Here is an 18,501-nt window from a genome sequence, read left to right as displayed (position 1 = left end):
ACTACTCGTACCGGAAATTTTCCGAGCTTCAGGCAAATGCCCGGAAGAGGGAGATTGAGCTAGAGACTCAGGCCAGGGAGGAGGCGGAGTCTCAGGGGAGGGATCGGCGACCGGCGCAGTCTCAGCCGGCAGCCAAGAGGGCCAAGCCCGCTGATCCCAAACCAGGGAGCCAGAAGGGCCGCACTTGTGGGAAATGCGACAAGGGTCATGAGGGAGTCTGTAGAGTGGGATCTTGCTACAAGTGTGGCAAGGAGGGGCATATGGCCAAGGACTGCCCCAGGGGATTTGCAGTGTGCTTCCACTGCAACTAGACTGGACACCGGAAGGCGGAGTGTCCGCAATTCCGAGGATCATCTCAGGGAGCACCTCAGGGATCTGTCCCTGCCGCCATCAGAGTTACCGAGAGTCGGCCAGTGAAGGCCAAGGCGCCGAGGGCACGAGGGAGGGCCTTTCAGTTGACTGCGGAGGAGGTCCGCACTGCGCCCGATATCATGGCTGGTACTTTCCTTGTGAACTTTCTACCTGCTTTAGTGTTATGTGACTCGGGTGCGAGTCGGTCTTTTGTGTCTTTGGCCTTTAGTCAGCATATCAGTGTTAGTCGTGAGGCATTGAGTCGGCCTCTGAGAGTTTCCATAGCTGACGAGAGGGTGATATATGCCACGGAGGTTCTCCGGGGATGCGTGTTAGAGATTTTCGGTGTTGATTTTCCGATTGATTTGATTCCTATATCGATTGGTGATGTCTGTGTCATTGTGGGCATGGACTGGTTGAGCCGATTCGGTGCGGTTATCGACTGCGAGCGACAGCTGGTGACCATACGAGACCCTAGTGGGGGAGTTCTTACGGTGTACGGCGAGGGTACATGTTCTGGATCAGCGTTTTGTTCGGCCGCTAGGGCGAGGCAGTGTCTACAGCAGGGCTGTAAGGGTTTTGTGGCGTATGTGATGGATACGCGGGTGGATTCCGAGAGACCGAGGTCAGTTGAGGAGGTTCCGGTAGTGCGTGAGTTCCCGGATGTATTTCCTGAGGAGTTGTCGGGTGTGCCTCCTGTGAGGCAAGTGGAGTTCAGTATCGATTTGGTTCCGGGGGCCGTGCCTATCGCTAAGGTGCCTTATCGCCTTGCACCTCCAGAGATGCAAGAGTTATCCTCGTAGCTTCAGGAGCTGCTGGGGAAGGGGTTTATTCAGCCGAGCAGCTCGCCGTGGGGAGCGCCTATTCTGTTTGTCAAGAAGAAGGATGGTTCACACCGGATGTGCATTGATTACCAAGAGTTGAACAAACTGACGGTCAAGAACCGTTACCCGTTGCCGAGGATTGACGATTTGTTCGATTAGCTACAGGGGGCATCTTGGTTTTCCAAGATTGATTTGAGGTCTGGATATCATCAGGTGAGGGTGCGAGATGAGGACATCCAGAATACAGCTTTCAGGACGCGTTATGGGCATTACGAGTTTGTGGTGATGCCTTTCGGGCTCACCAATGCCCCGGCAGTGTTCATGGATCTCATGAACCGAGTGTGTAGGCCGATGCTGGATCGGTCAGTGATTGTGTTCATCGATGATATTTTGGTATATTTGAGATCTAGAGATCAGCATGAGGAGCATTTGAGGGAGATCCTCGGAGTTCTGAGGTCGGAGAGGCTTTATGCCAAATTCTCCAAGTGTGATTTCTGGTTGCGAGAGGTCCAGTTCCTGGGTCATCTCGTTAACCAGAAAGGGATATTGGTCGACCCGACCAAAGTTGAGGCGGTGATGAGTTGAGAGGTGCCGATGTCACCCTCCGAGATCAGGAGTTTCCTAGGGTTGGCATGTTATTATCGGAGATTTATCAGGGACTTCTCCAAAATCACAGTGCCACTCACCAGGTTGACCCGGAAGGGTGTTGCTTTTTCATGGGGCCCCGAGTAGCATGCCTCCTTTGAGACACTTCGCCAAAGGTTATGCGAAGCCCCGGTGTTAGCCCTCCCGGAAGGGATGGAGGACTTTATGGTATACTGTGATGCATCGATCTTGGGGTTGGGAGCGGTACTGATGCAGAGAGGGCATGTAATAGCATATGCATCGAGGCAGCTGAAGCCTCATGAGACGAGATATCCCACCCATGATCTAGAGTTGGGGGCAGTGGTGTTCGCCCTCAAGATTTGGCGTCACTACTTGTATGGGGTTCGGTGTACGATATACACGGACCATAATAGTTTGAAGTATTTGATGGATCAACCCAACCTAAATATGCGTCATAGAAGGTGGTTGGATGTGGTCAAGGATAATGATTGTGAGATCCTGTACCACCCAGGCAAGGGTAATGCGGTAGCCGATGCACTGAGCCGCAGGGCGGAGAGCACCCCGCTGCGGGATGTATGTTTGAGATTGACCGTGATAGCTCCAGTGCTGGACGCCATTCGTGGGGCACAGGCCGAGGCTGTGCAACCCGAGATGCAGAAGAAAGAGCGAGTTGTTGGATTGATTTCAGAGTTCATTACCGATGGTCGGGGGCTTATGACATTCCAGGGGCGTATCTGGGTGCCGTTTATGGGAGGAACTTGTACCATTTTGATGAAGGAGGCTCATCGGTCGAAATTTTCAATCCATCCGGGGGCCATTAAGATGTATTTGGACCTGAGGAAAGAGTATTGGTGGCCCTGTATGAAGAGGGATGTTGCGTGGTTTGTTGAGAGGTGCTTGACCTGCCGTAGGGTTAAGGCCGAGCACCAGAGGCTGCATGGTAAGTTGCAGCCGTTGGAGGTTCCCGAATGGAAGTGGGAACAGATCACCATGGATTTTATCACCAAATTGCCAAGGACTGTGTCAGACCCCCAAACCGATAACGGCGGAATACGTTTCGGGGTGGATGACGTAGTGTACGGTATCATCACAATTGTATAATAGTAAAAACAAGAAACATACCACCATTACATTTACATAGTGAATTTAATTACAAGTGTGTTTTTTAATGTTTAACAATCACCCAAAAGTAAATCAAAATAAGAGATGGGTCTTGTGTGCTCCACCTTCTCCAAAAATGTTGTGTCTGTACCTGTCTATCTTTGACCTGAAGATACAAGTTATTTTGAAAACGAATATCAGCATAAAGCTGGTGAGTTCATAAGAGTTTAGTGTGAGTTTTTGTATACAAAGCATTAGTGCGAAAAATGTGTCATTTATATTCATAAGTAGTAGAAACTAAAAAAAAATCCCATATTTTCCAGAAATACATTGTAAGTGAAAATCTGTTAAAAGTATGCATCCTTCCCTTTTGAAAACAGTTTATTGTAAAAGTATATTAGCAAATTTCCAATAGTAATGTGATAGAATAGGTTGAGCCTGTAATCATTGATAGAGGTGCAAGCTTCCTTTAGTGATAGATACTTACATACTTCGGGGTATAGTTTAGCGTTTAGTGTAATATTTTAGTGTAGTTATAGCGTATTCCTTGTATATTACTAATAGTGAGGATAATAGAGGATCCCATGACCTTCCCAGTCATGCACAATATAGTGAAGTAGTGGCATCCCTGGGCCTGCATGGCGCAGACTGAGATTAACAGTCGGGATGTAATATCGTCTGCCCCGTATAGATCTATACATGTAGTGTCGTCTTCCTGCCGGAAAACTTCGGGCGTAGTGGGTAGCGAATAGAGTATCTCGTAGGGGGTTAGTGTATTATGGTTTGTTTAGTGTTTTCTTTTCTGTTATACTGTAGAAATCTTTTAGTATTGATCATAGTGTTGATGGGTTATGAGCATTCTAACACTTCCTAAGTGTACATGCAACCCTAATAACCTTGGATCTATGTGTGTCTAATTATCATACAAAGTTGAATTCCAAGGTTATATTCCTATCTAGCATACATGGGGAACAATTTATAACTTGAATCATAGATAGAATAACTTACCTTGTTGTTGCTTGTGTTCCTTGAAACCTTGTGAGCCTAGCACCCCAAGTGTGATGCCTCAAATGCTTCACACAACACCAAATGCTTTTGGAAAGACTCTTGAGATAACACACACTTCTCAAAATCGGCCAAGCCCTCTAGTTTCTTATGTCTAGCCGATTTTGGTGGAGAATGGGATCTTTATATAGTGGTGGCACATCTAGGGTTACACCATGTAAACCCTAATGTGTCATGACTCTTCATTTCCATGACCCATGGGTTTGTAACTCCCATGGAGCATCCATGGAGCATCCTATGGGTAGAACCCAACTTGATAATCCATGGAGCCTCTTAGCCCACTATACAAGATATGGATGATTTACATAATCAACCCATATATTTAATTAGTTATCCTTTGATCACTTAATTAATTCCAAATTAATTCTTTGATCAACTAATCAAATAATATTATTAATATATTAGAACTTATAATATATTAATAATCTCCAAGTGTTATTTCTCTCATTTAGTCTATCCAATTGCATGGTGCCATGCAACCCAAATGGACCATGCCGGGTCGGGTCAAGTACAAGCCCGAAATAGTTATGGACTTAGACACCTTATCCAACAGTCTCCCACTTGGATAAGTCTAATAACTATATCTCTAGTACTTCAGGAACCGACCGGCAATCGTAGCTCTTTCAAGGTCTCTCGGAACTGAGAAGATGATGATACGCCATTTAAGATAACTGATCATATAATCCTCTGTTCTAGATATCAGCCAGACAAATACATGGAACATGTCTTGCTTATTGTCCAGCATTTGTTTCCCGATTTCCGATTTGTTTGACATAGAACTTAATTGAACACATCAACTTAGTTCTGACCGGGCCCGGTACATGGGTCAAAACAAAATCATCGAGGGGCCCAGATATCAGCTTCTAATCCAAGAAGGAACAGATAAACTTCGACTCATATGTTTTTTCTACCACTCATTGAATTATACACAAAAGTACGTTTTATAACATCGAGTTACCAATGCGGTTTCGTACAGTCAATGCATAACCAACTTGTAAGTAACAAATCATATCTCTAGGTTTGAAGACTTATATGATATTACCGTCTCACGATCACTCGAGACAAAATTCCATGAAGTGATTCCAGTGAGCGTGGGTTGTGTCCAATGCTCAGAACTTATGAGCACTCATGATTGTTGTAGCCTTGTCCAAGACCTCTACAACCAAACATGACAGTCTTGATTCATATCTACTTCCAACATATGACCGACTGTGGAGGTTTGAATAATATGTTATACCAAACAAAATTATTCTGGAAGTCAAAACATGCAAAAGAAATATAGTAAACGATCGACAAGAGATAGCAACACTTTACTCATAAATAAAATACTTTTATTCATCATCAAATGTCAATTACACTTTACAAATTTCGAGATTATCTAACTACTAAATCTAATATCATCCTTCAGCCCTATGCTCCGAGCATGCTGAAGATGCTTAACCCGAGTCAGTCCCTTTGTGAGGGGATCTGCCGGATTCTCATCTGATGATACCCTCTTTGCCACGAGGTGTCCTTCTTCGATCCGATGTCTAATGAAATGGTATTTTCTGTCGATGTGTCTGGATCTCCCATGATCCCTTGGTTCCTTGGCTAAGGCAACAGCACTTTCACTATCACAGAAAATTTCCATTGGCTCTTTAATAGCTGGTACAACTCCAAGGTCTCCAATGAAGTTCTTCAGCCATATCGCCTCCTTTGCTGCCTCGCTAGCTGCAATATACTCTGATTCACAAGTAGAATCTGCCACTGTCTCTTGCTTGGAACTCTTCCAAGAAATTGCTCCTCCGTTTAGGGTAAAGACCCAGCCCGACTGAGAGCGGATATTATCCCTATCAGTCTGGAAGCTAGCATCACTATACCCTACAACTCTCAAGTCATCACTCCCACCGAGGGTAAGAACCTAGTCCTTAGTCCTCCGTAGGTACTTGAGGATATTCTTTACCGCAGTCCAGTGTGCCTTGCCAGGGTTCGCCTGATACCTGCTAACCATGCTCAAGGCAAAAGCTACATCGGGTCGAGTACACGTCATAGCATACATGATCGATCCTACAGCCGAAGCGTAAGGTGTTCGACTCATTTCTGCTATCTCAGCCTCAGTGCTAGGGCTTTGTGTCTTACTCAATCTGGTGTTACTCTGGATGGGTAACTCTCCTTTCTTGGAATCCTGCATGCTAAATCTCTTCAGCACCTTATCCAAGTAGGTACTCTGACTAAGTCCAATTAGTCTTTTACTCCGATCTCTCAAGATTCTTATCCCTAGAATATAGGCAGCTTCACCAAGGTCCTTCATAGCGAAACACTTCCCAAGCCAGGACTTTACTTCCTGCAGAGTTGGAATGTCGTTTCCTATGAGTAGTATGTCATCCACATACAATACCAAAAAGCTAACTATACTCCCACTAGCCTTGACATACACACAAGATTCATCTTCACTCCTAGAAAAGCCAAATTCCTTGACCTTTTCATCAAAGCAAAGATTCCATCTGCGAGGTGCTTGCTTCAATCCATAAATGGATTTCTCAAGCTTACACACTCTATTAGGGTACTCGTTACTGACAAAACCCTCTGGCTGACTCATGTAAACATCTTCAGCCAACTTTCCATTAAGGAAAGCGGTTTTGACATCCATCTGCCATATTTCATAGTCATGAAATGCAGCTATGGCTAACAGAACCCGAATAGACTTAATCTTGGCTACCGGAGAAAAGGTCTCATCATAATCCACTCCAGGAATTTGAGAGAAGCCCTTTGCAACCAGTCTAGCCTTATAAGTGTGTACTTTACCATCCATGTCGGTCTTCTTCTTGAAGACCCATTTGCACCCTACTGTCTTACGACCTGGTACATTTTCAACCAAGTTCCAAACTTGATTGTCATACATGGATTGTATCTCGCTATCCATAGCCTCTTTCCATTTTGCAGACTCGGGGCCTGCCATGGCTTCCTCGTAGCTGTTAGGGTCATCTTGACTTACTAGTGTTTCATCACTAATAAGTGTCTCACCTTCTGCAGTAATATGGAATCCATAGTAATGCTCAGGTGCACTCCTAACTCTCGTGGAACGTCTCAGAGGTACATATTTGTCAATTGGCTCAACAGGAGTTTCCTCCTCAAGTTGAGGGCTAGAGTTTGAAGTTCCTTCACCGCTTGATTCTTGAATTTTTTCAAGATCAATTTGCCTCCCACTGTCTCCTTGGCTTATAAATTCTCTCTCTCGAAAGACTCCTCTTCTTGCTACAAAGACCACATTGTCACTAGGTCTGTAGAAGAGGTAACCAAAGGATCGCTGTGGGTAACCGATGAAAATACACCTCTCGCTTCGAGGTTCGAGCTTATCATGAGTCTCGCGTCTCACGAAAGCCTCGCAACCCCAAATCTTGATGTGGTCTAGTTTAGGTACTTTACCAGTCCACATCTCGTGAGGGGTTTTGGCAACTTTCTTTGTAGGGACTAGATTAAGAATATGGGCGGCAGTCTCTAAGGCATACCCCCAGAATGAGATTGGTAGCGTAGCTCGACTCATCATGGAACGAACCATATCTAACAAGGTCCGATTACGCCTCTCAGCCACACCATTCAACTGTGGTGTCCTGGGAGGTGTCAATTGTGAGACTATCCCACATTCCCTTAGATAGTCGAGGAACTCTGAACTAAGATACTCACCACCACGATCGGATCGAAGCATCTTAATGTTCCTGCCCAATTGATTCTCGACTTCCTGTTTAAATTCCTTAAACCTCTCGAAAGTCTCTGACTTATGCTTGATCAAGTAGACATATCCATATCTACTATAATCATCAGTAAAAGTCAAATAATAACGATTAGCATCCCTTGTGGCATGTTTGAATGGTCCACACACATCCGTGTGTATAAGGTCCAACAAACCTTCACCCCTCTCACACGAACCTGTGAAGGGTGACTTTGTCATTTTTCCAAGTAAGCATGATTCGCAACTATCATCTGACTTTAGGTCAAACGACTCCAAGACTCCATCCTTTTGGAGTTGGCCTATGCGTTTCTTGCATATATGTCCAAGACGACAATGCCATAAAGATGCTTTATCCAAGTTATTATTAGTAGAATCAATACACAAAACATTATTTCCTAAGTTATCAACAACAGATACAGCTTCATACACACCATCACAAGGTAATGCTTTAAAATAAAGAACATTATTAAAGAAAGCATCAATAGAACCAACTTCATTATTAAATGAAAAGGTAAACCCTTGTTTGTACAAAGCATAAAAGGAAATAATATTTCTTGCCATTCCTGGCGAATAACAACACTTATTCAGATCTAAACTAAACCCACTACTTAGCGATAAAGTATAAACTCCAATCTTGGTAACAGGTATAGCTTTCCTATTCCCCATGATCAAGTTTATCCTTCCTTGCTCCACATCCTCACTTCTTCTTAGTCCCTGCAAGTCACAACAAATATGAATACCACAACCGGTATCAAGGACCCAAGAATTAGAATGGGGTGAGTTATTAGAAATGATAGTGTAAATACCTGCATGGTTGGGTTTAACTTTCCCATCCTTCACATCTTGCTGGTATTTTGGGCAGTTCCGCTTCCAATGAGCTTTTTCATGGCAATAGAAGCATTCAGCCTCTTTTGGGTCAGAAGAAGGAGTAATGAAACCTTTCTTGGTTCCACTTGAAGAAGAGCCATCAAGGGTCCGAGCCTTGGTACCCTTCGAAGATCTCTTTCTCTTCCTCCATCGATTCTTCCCGATTGCCAAAACCGGAGTAGAGTTTTGAGTAGGAGTGATAGCAACCGACTTCCCCTTAAGGCCTGATTCTGCGGTCTTGAGAAGTCCCTGAAGTTTGCTGAGGGTGACTTCTTCCTTGTTCATGTGATATGTCATGCGGAATTGATCATAGCACGATGGTAAGGAATGCAAAATAATATCTATTGCAAGATCCTCCGGGAAGTTCACATTAAGCTTCAGCAAACGATCCACATACCTTTGCATTTTCTGCATGTGGCTCGTGACGGATTCCCCGTCCTTCATCATGGTTGTTATCATGGAGCAGATGATCTCATACCTCTCTTGTCGTGCACTTTGATGGTATCTTTCCATCAAATCTTGGTGCATGTCATAAGGGTAGAAATCCTCATAAGACTTTTGGAGTTCCGCTGTCATCGTGGCCATCATGATGCAAGCCACTTTCGTAGCATCCCTTTCATGTGCCCGAAATTCAGCGATCTCCTGAGGAGTTGCAGTGGACTCATCAATCTCCTTAAGCTCCTTGTCAAGGACATATTCTTTGTCCTCGTAGCGGGTAATCATCCTGATGTTTCTGATCCACTCATTGAAGTTGGATCCATCAAAGGTGACTTTCCCACACAAGTTCATAAGGGTAAAGGAGCCATTAGGATTAGAGCCAGAAGCATTGTTGAAAGACATCTGAAGGAAGGAGGACAAGATTAGTTTAGATATAAGAGAGTCCTTAATAAAACACCCAAATGTAATATTAAGGCTAGGATCCAATCACAATATAATATAACTTAGAAGAGGTATGCCGTAATCTAAGCTATATCATATTTGAAAGGTAGGTGAATGACGATTCACCAATTTCCACCACGAAAACCGCAATATTTTAGTATTAGGTTTTTTTGAGTGGTTCTTAGAAATTCCTAGATTCTTTGAGATTCAATGAACTTTTCAAAGGCATGTTTCAATCTCAAGTGTGCCCTCCAAGTTTTGTGACTGGGATACCGAGGATCACAAAACGAGGTGTGAAGTAACCATGCAAATCACTTGGTACTCTTAAAGTTTATCACTCAATCGATGTGCCGGTTAACCACACACGCTCCATCGATACTATAATAAACCCTAAGTCACCCTTTACCTACCTTGTTAAGTCCAAGTTAGTGTGTCGGTTAACCACACACGCTCCACCAACGACTTAATCAAAGTGTAAAGTGTAATTTCATGGAATAGCACCTTATTCACATTTTTCCTAAAGTAACTAAGATTGGGAATTTAATAAAACATTTAGTTACTTTATAATATTCATCACACTTTGAATGAGAATTAATAAGTCCTTGTCTTACCCGTTCGGCTAACGACCCTCCACCGATCAAGCAAGCGGTGGGTGAGAGTGGACACCCATTAAGTCACCATTTTATAGGCAACAACCTTATACCCACCTTATAGACCGGCTTCGTGAATGAGGCGTACTAGTGGTAAGACGACTTTGTTCTATACATGTAGTGTCGTCTTCCTGCCGGAAAACTTCAGGCGTAGTGGGTAGCGAATAGAGTATCTCGTAGGGGGTTAGTGTATTATGGTTTCTTTAGTGTTTTCTTTTCTGTTATAGTGTAAAATCTTTTAGTATTGATCATAGTGTATTCTCTTACTAGTGTATTATCTAGTAATAGTGAGTATTATAGTGTAGAGAGTAGTGACTTTATCGAGTAGTAGCAGTAGCAACATTAACTATACCTATTATAGTTATCTTAGTGTGGATGGTTCTTGACATGTTATTGATTTTAGTATTTTAGTAAAAAGAGAAATATTTGTATCCCATACTAATATACAAGTTATATAACTAAGAAATCAACGACAGTCGGACAGATAACTACTACCCTAAGCCCACAATCAAACAAGAACAGGAAATAAGGCGAGATATCGGTCCTAAGTTCTCCAAGTCTTACTTATATAAATATATCAGAGTGGTTACATTTTATAAGTAAATTGATTTAATAAAAGTATTTTCCAAAAGAACATTTAAAATCTGGTTTGCTGTCCGAAAATAATTTTGAAAATGTATAAACCTGTTTATAAGGCATAGTGATAAATCACATGTGATTTGAACTAAGATAGTGAATCACATGTGATTAATCCTTGTAACGCGGAAAATCGTTCTGTAAAACTTTCCATAAACATCTATAAGCAACTTGTATCTCCCCCCTAAAACATTTAAAACATTTGAAGGGTTCGTTAAAGGGGTATGAACTCACCTGAAATCGCGTAAATCGGGTGAATCAGGTAAATCGGGTAAAAGTGTCGGTTGAGCGTTTGGTACCAATTAACGACTTGAGCACCTTTTAGGACCCTAATGTCATATGAAAATATGTATTTTACAAGAAATTAATCATTTTATGCTTTCCGTTTAAGTATTGAGGCGTTCTAGCATCAATTCGGGGTTTTAGGGCCTAGAAGGGATTCCCGGGAGTGGTACAAGGCCAAGAATGATTTACAGGAGGGTCCATGAGCTCACTCCCTTGGAGTTTATGGCCCAAAGGCCACTCCTTCGGAGTTTACGGCCGTAAGCCCCCTAGGATTGGCCGTAAACTCATGTGGTCCTCCCAATTGTATGTTTAAGGCCTTATTTCACTTCCTTACTTTAATGGTATGAGTCTTGGACCAATATGGAGGGATTAAACTCTTATTTTTGTGTCATTTTGGGGAGTTTATGGCCAAGGCTTGTTCTTGGGCCGTAAACTCCATTTAATCCATCAAAATGGGTGTTTAAATGGTACAACATGTTCTCATTCACCTTAGGTAAATCCTAGAAGGCCTTAAAATGAGTTTTGGGACAATTTGCCATGAAAATTGGGGAGTTTACGGCCCAAGAATATCCTTGGCCGTAAACTCTTCATTTGGCCTCAAAATGGGAAGTTTAATGGTACAACACACATCCAAGGGCCTTAGCTAAATTCCTTACATGCATTAGAGGAGTTTTGGGACTTGTTTGACACAAAAACTTGGGTGTTTAAGGCCCAAGCTTAGCCTTGGCCGTAAACTGCTCTTTTTGTCTTCAAATGATGTTGTTTGATGCATTTAAACCTTCCTTAGTGTCAAGTCTAAATTACCAAACACCTTAGATGAGTTTTTGGGGCTTTAAACAAGGATTTGTGGGGTTTTTGGGGTGTTTACGGCCTAAGGTGCTTCTTAGGCCGTAAACTCCTTTTTGGTCCTTGATTTCTATGATTTTGGCCTCTAATTACAGGGGAGTATGTCTAGATTAAGATAGGGAATGAGTCCTTACGTTTTGAAGTCGGAAATTCGCGGAATTGGGGTCGATTTCGGGTCTAGAGAGAGAAAGTAGTGAGAGAGAGTGAATGTGTGGTAAAAGAGTGTTCAAATGTTGTGCACACTCATTTCATATGCCTCGGGTATCGCACCCGATACACGGTTACCCGATGCTTAAAGTTTAACAGGGTTAAAACTTTTTACCCGGGTGAAGTGGTTGAAAAAGTAATACAACTCTATTAGGTTAAACGAGGTTAACACATACGAGTTATATTTCTTATGATAATATCAAGACATGCATATAACTAGATATTCGGTTATTGACGATTCCAAATATTACAGAAAATAACGTATAGTGACGCATTCCGTTAGTGAAAATGGGATTTGTAACGGGAATAGATTTGGGGTTGTTACATCATCCCCCCGTTAGGGGAATTTCGTCCCGAAATTTAGAATACAAACAGATACGTTATTACAATACTACTAAGTAAAGAGATGAGGATATTTGAGTTTCATTTGATCCTCGTGCTCCCAAGTGAATTCCGGTCCTCGCTTGGCATTCCACCGAACCTTCACAATTGGGATGCGGCTTTGTTTCGTCCGTTTTACTTCACGATCCAAAACCTCCGCAGGCTCTTCCACAAAGTTGAGGCTCTCATTGATCTCGATCTCGTCGAGGGGAATCACGAGAGTCTCGTCAGACAGACATTTCTTCAAGTTTGAGACGTGGAAGGTAGGATGTATGTTACTTAGTTCGCGGGGTAAGTTTAGTTTGTAAGCTACAGGGCCGATTCTGGCAAGAATCTCAAAAGGCCCTATGTACCTTGGGTTTAATTTTCCACGCTTTCCGAAGCGTATCGTGCCTTTCCAGGGCGAGACCTTCAAAAGGACTCGGTCTCCCACCTGGAATTCCAAGGGTTTTCTTCGTTTGGCGGCGTAACTTTTCTGCCGATCCTTAGCGGCTTTTAGTCGTTCACGTATCTGCACAATCTTCTCGGTCGTCTCTCGAATGATCTCCGGACCAGTGAGGGCGTTGTCAGGAACTAGTCCTTTAGCTAACTGAGTGTCTCCCACCTTAGCCCAGCACAAAGGGGATCTGCACTTCCGGCCATAGAGGGCTTCGAATGGAGCTGCCTTGATGCTCGTATGATAACTATTGTTGTAGGAAAACTCCACAAGAGGTAAGTGTGTATCCCACGATTTCCCGAAGTCGATCACACAAGCTCGCAGCATGTCTTCTAAGGTTTGGATCGTCCTCTCACTTTGTCCGTCAGTCTGCGGATGGTAGGCTGTACTCATGTCCAGCCTCGTCCCTAGTGCCTTTTGCAATGATTGCCAAAATCTAGAGGTGAATCTACTATCTCTGTCTGATATAATAGATATAGGGACGCCATGCAGTCGCACTATTTCTTTTATATATGTTCTAGTGAGCTTCTCCATCTTGTCTGTCTCCTTGATGGGTAGAAAGTGTGTAGACTTGGTCAACCTGTCAACGATGACCCAAATGGTATCTAATCTACTTGCTGTCTTGGGCAGCTTGGTGATAAAGTCCATTGTGATTCGCTCCCACTTCCATTCTGGTACCTCCGGTTGTTGAAGGAGTCCTGATGGCTTTTAATATTCGACTTTGACCTTCGCGTAAGTAAGGCACTTACTTACAAAGGTAGCGATCTCCGCTTTCATGTTCGGCCACCAGTATAGCTTTTTGAGATCCAGATACATCTTATCTGAACCCGGGTGAACAGAGTAACGAGTGTTGTGTGCTTCCCTCATAACCAAATCTCTGAAACCTCCATGGCGTGGAGTCCAGATTCGGTCCATGAAGTAATAGGCTCCGTCACCCTTAACCTCCAGATTTTTATCCATTCTGCGCAGGGATTCTCCTATCATGTTTTCGGGATTTAAGGCTTCTAGCTGAGCCTCTTTGATCTGTGTGGATAGATGCGAATGGATAGTCATTGTCAACGACTTTGTCCTTCGACCGGAATATTCCTTTCTACTCAAGGCGTCAGCTACTACGTTGGCTTTCCCCGGATGATATCTAATTTCATAGTCGTAATCATTAAGTAGCTCGACCCATCGACGCTGTCTCATGTTGAGTTCTTTTTGGTTCAGTATATGTTGGAGGCTTTTATGATCAGTGTACACCATGCTCTTCGTCCCATACAAGTAGTGTCTCCAGATTTTTAGTGCGAAGACGACCGCTCCTAACTCGAGGTCGTGAGTAGTGTAGTTCACTTCATGGTTCTTTAGCTGTCTCGAGGCATAGGCGATAACCTTGCCTCGTTGCATCAAGACACAACCGAGCCCCTGATTGGATGCATCACAGTATACGACGAAATCTTATGTCCCTTCGGGAAGGGATAATACTGGTGCGGTGCATAGGGCTCGCTTCAGGGTCTGAAATGCCTTCTCCTGTTTCTCTTCCCAGTCGAATGATACACCCTTCTGAGTTAGCATAGTGAGAGGCTTCGCAATTCGAGAGAAATTTTGGATGAATCTGCGAAAGTAGCCAGCGAGGCCTAGAAATTGACGAATTTCTGTAGGCGTCTTCGGTGCTGACTAGTTCTCAATAGCTTTAATTTTGGAGGGGTCCACGTGGATTCCGTCTTCACTGACCACGTGCCCTAAGAATTCAACTCTTCGGATCCAAAACTCGCACTTAGAGAACTTCGCATACAACTTCTCGGATCGCAGCATTTCCAGGACTAATCATAAATGATTTCCGTGCTCTTCCTCGCTCCGAGAGTAGACGAGTATGTCATCGATAAAGACGATGACGAACTGATCTAGATATGGGCGACATACCCTATTCATCAAGTCCATGAATACTGCAGGGGCGTTAGTCAGTCCAAAGGGCATCACTACGAACTCAAAATGCCCGTAGCGGGTTCGGAAGGCTGTCTTTGGAACATCTTCCTCAAGCACCCGTAACTGATGATACCCTGATCTAAGATCAATCTTGGAGAAGTAACTTGCTCCTTGGAGTTGGTCGAATAGATCGTCGATACGAGGGAAAGGATAGCGATTTTTGATCGTGAGTTTATTGAGTTCCCTATAATCGATGCACATCCGAAACGATCCATCCTTTTTTTTCACGAACAAGACCGGAGCTCCCCAAGGTGAGAAGCTCGGTCTTATAAAGCCCTTGCTGAGCAGTTCGTTGAGTTGACCGGATAGTTCTTGCATTTCGGCGGGCACTAGACGGTAGGGCGACTTAGCTACGGGGGTAGCTCCTGGGATTAGGTCGATTCTGAATTCAACCTGTCGTTTGGGAGGTAGGCCTGGAAGATCCTCCGGGAAGACATCAGGGAAATCGCATACTACAGGAATGTCTTTTGGATCTTTCGATTTCTGGTTAGTGTCGACAACGTGAGCAAGAAAGGCGCGATATTCCTTGCGCAAGTATTTCTGAGCCTGAATACTAGAGATGATACGAAGGCTTGTACTTGGCTTATCTCCGTATATCAATAGGGTTTCGCGATTCGGAAGGTTCAGGCGAATGGCTTTATCGGAGCATAGGATATCGGCGTAGTGAAGGCTTAACCAATCCATACCAACAATGACGTCGAAATTTTTGATTGAGACTGGTATAAGATTGATTAAAAAGGGGTGATCATCTAACGTGATAGTACAACCTATATAGATTTCATTAGAGCTTTCTGTCTTCCCATTAGCCATTTCTACAACGAATGTTTCTTTTAGTGGTTGAGGGGTTTGTTTGAGTAAGTGTTTAAAGTTTTGATTTATGAAGCTTCTTTCTGCACCACTATCGAATAAGATACAGGCATAAGAGTTGTTGAGAAGAAACGTACCCGTGACCACCGTGGGATCAGCTACCGCTTCATTGTGACCGATAGCGAGTAACCTTCCAGTTCCCCCAGCATTTGCAACCTTCGGACAGTTCTTTTTAAAATGACCCGCTTCACTGCAGCCATAACAAGTTGGGGTCACTCCTGTACCCGGAACCTGTGTGATGGGTTTGGGAGGGGCCTTGCAAAATCGGACAGTATGGCCCTTTCGGCCGCAGTTGGAACACTGCAATTCACGGCAAGGGCCGGTGTGGTGGAAAGGGCACTTGGGACACTTGGGCAAGTTTCCACTGTAAGCTTTTGGTGGGGCTGGAGAAGCTGGTGCGGCTGGGGTGGTGGCAGCATGGACCGCCACAATTTGCTGGTCCTTGGAGGCGGTTTGAGTCTTCTTGCCTTTCTTCTTATCCCATCGTTTCCTTTTTCTGTCAGATGATCCGGATGGTGCAGTGGTTTTTGTGGTTGTTGTTGCTGGAGTGGAGAAGATTTCGTGGTTGATCAGACTCTGGGCCAATTCCTTGGCGCTGTCGAAAGTGGTAGGGCGTGAAGCCAGAACATTTCCTCGATACGGGGGCACTAAACCCCAGATGTACCGTTCAATTTTCTTGCTTTCGGACGGGATCATATTGGGACACATAGCCGCCAAGTCGCAAAACCTGACAGTGTAAGCTGCTATGTCAGTCCCCTTCATTTTGAGGTTCCAGAGTTCTTCCTCAAGCTTCTGAACTTCGCCCCTAGGGAAATACTCTCCTCTCATGAGATCCTTTAGAGTGTCCCAACCCATGGCATTGGCTGTGACTAAGGAGAGTGCACTGACATGGCCGTTCCACCATGACAAGGCCCTGTTAGTGAGGGTAGCAGTAGCGAACTTGATTTTGCTCTCTTCGGGACAAGAGCACATCTCGAATACAGCTTTGGTTCTTTCGAACCATTGGGACAATTCCAGAATTCCTCCGGTACCATCGAAGAAAGCAGGTTTACAATTCATGAAGTCCTTATAAGTGCATCCCTGCACCCTCTGATGGACTTCACCGAACCTGGAGTTACCACCGCTCGCATCTCCCGAGTTCATTTGGGCCATGGCTGCTATTACGGCCGCAGTCACAGCCGTTTGGAACAACACCGGATCAAACTGCGGAGGAGGAGGTGGTGGAGGAGGGGTTTGAGTTGCTGGTCTTCCTCGGTTTGGACGCTTTCGAGGAGGCATCCTTCACTAGAAAACCATAGAAATGATAGCAATAGTAAGAGCCTATTGCGAAATGAATAGAGTGTTTCATGGATTAACTCAACATAATCCAAGATCAGTATGAGAGTCTTAGCAAGAGAGAAATCAACTGCCATTATACTGGTATTAATGATGCAACACAAGTTCACGAAAATTGACCTAGCAGTAGGTCTTACATCATACCATAGAGAAAATGTTGGCAGTTTAGAGGTTCAACTAGAGTACTTTTAAACTAGGAATGTTTACAGACAAGAGACCTACGGAACATAGAGATAAAAAGGCTCGTCCTTTAAACAAAAGAGCGAGGTAACTAGGTGTCTTCTACTGGTGACGGTTGCTTGTTGGACGAATCCTCAGATCCGCTAGTTGACGTATAACTTCTTGAAGGTGTCGATCATGAGTCCTTTGGCGTGTTCGGAGTTCCCTAATTTCAGCTCGGGATGCAGCCAGCTGATGCTGCAGAGCCTCGTTGGTCCTCCTTGTTCTGTCCATGGCTTCTTCGAGTTGGCGGATGCGAACAATGTTGAGGTTTGAGTTGGCATCCACTTCTACAACTTGACCAATAGTAGCTTGACTTTGCTCAACATTCCTGGCAATCCTTCGGATCATGATGGGTAGAACCCGATCCGCCGATCCTCCTTCGCTTATGTTGTAGAAGCTTCGGTCTCCATTGTAAGGCAAGGGCTGACCCTGCTCCTCGCTCCATCGATGCAAGGATATTGCCCACATAGGAGTGGGGCCCTGAAATGCCGGTCGGGGGTTAGGGTTCGGGGCTTCAGGAGGTTGGTTGTTGACTTTTGGCTCGGAGCTCGAGCTATCCGAGAAGCCTTCAGCATGATGATCATCCAAAGGAATAGGGTGATCGTCGTCTAACTCCTCTTCGAGCCATCCTCCATTGCCCTGGTTCGGAAAGTACCGATCACCGGGTAGGTGGAAGCCAGCCATGCTATCTACGCGAGAAAGAGGGGAAAGAGGATTAATAGACGTACTATTCTATGATACTTATAGGATGAATCATTACTAGTTGACCCAATACTTGCATAGTGCATACCGATTACCTGTAATCGAAGCAAGATAGTCCTTCGAATAAACCACCCTAACTTCAGACCCCCAATCAAACAAGAACAGGGAATGAAGCAAAGGTTGCAGATTCTGAGTCTATAACGCCCTAATCACATGTAATCGTGATGTATCCACTTAGCAACTATTGTCCTACTAGTAACGACCCCTTTTTGTTATCATATACGTATAATCTAGAGATACAGAATACTCCTATAGTATTCTTATGGTAGCGTTATTATGATATTGTTGGTAAGTTTTAGACTTGTTGCAACATCACAACCAAACTTAGGCACATGCTAGTCACTCTCAGGAAAACATAGTTGATCAGGCTACATCACCCTGAATGTGACTATATGTCTCTAAACCCAATTGTGCTGTCCAACAATCTTAATACTTTCGTTTTGTTCTAGGATGATACTGACTTCGGTGTTTTATAGTGATGTGTGTATATATATATATATACTTAGT

The sequence above is a fragment of the Lactuca serriola genome, chromosome 3 (genome assembly GCF_051521515.1).
Source record: "Lactuca serriola cultivar US96UC23 chromosome 3, Lser_US96UC23_V15, whole genome shotgun sequence".
NCBI classification, from domain to species: domain Eukaryota; kingdom Viridiplantae; phylum Streptophyta; class Magnoliopsida; order Asterales; family Asteraceae; genus Lactuca; species Lactuca serriola.
Note: the sequence above shows the minus strand (reverse complement) of the source record.